The sequence below is a fragment of the Mesitornis unicolor genome, unplaced genomic scaffold, assembly GCF_000695765.1.
Source record: "Mesitornis unicolor isolate BGI_N332 unplaced genomic scaffold, ASM69576v1 scaffold13811, whole genome shotgun sequence".
NCBI lineage: Eukaryota > Metazoa > Chordata > Aves > Mesitornithiformes > Mesitornithidae > Mesitornis > Mesitornis unicolor.
Genome location: NW_010164561.1, coordinates 16,158 through 16,509, shown reverse-complemented (window position 1 = coordinate 16,509; position 352 = coordinate 16,158). Strand labels below are relative to the sequence as shown.

Sequence of the window (352 nt, the reverse complement as noted above, 5' to 3'; positions counted from 1 at the left end):
CGGCCGGGACGCCCTGCTCCGTTCCTCTTGTTTTGAGATGGAAATGTAGCTCTGGAGGGCTTCCTCGGATCAGCGAATTTTTCCCATGTGCTTATTTATTAAGATTGTATTGACGATGGAGCCTCACTGCCTGTTCCTGAAGCCTCTACCGGTGACCGCGGAGTTAACAGGTTCGTGGTGTCATAGCGGTGAGGTAAATGAAGCCTGATCATTTGGTAACATACTGACTGGATTGACAGGTGTACGGTGGTGTCCTTACGTTCAGTCTTCCTTATGTTTCGCTTAAGGGATCAGAAAAACTCTAGTTTGCATCTTCAGATCTTCTAAATGAATACTCCTGCATGAACAAGAG

At 46.9% G+C, this 352-nt stretch overlaps 1 protein-coding gene across 1 annotated transcript in view; it reads right to left on the bottom strand.

Annotated features, from left to right (window-relative positions):
- The window catches only part of LOC104548359 (myosin regulatory light chain 2, smooth muscle minor isoform), a 5,598-nt gene extending 5,556 nt beyond the window's left edge, over positions 1-42 (bottom strand). The window contains exon 1 of the mRNA XM_010194359.1: positions 13-42. The gene's annotated coding sequence lies outside the window, so the exon portion shown is untranslated. The remainder of the gene's footprint in view (positions 1-12) is intronic.
- Positions 43-352: the final 310 nt, after the last annotated feature.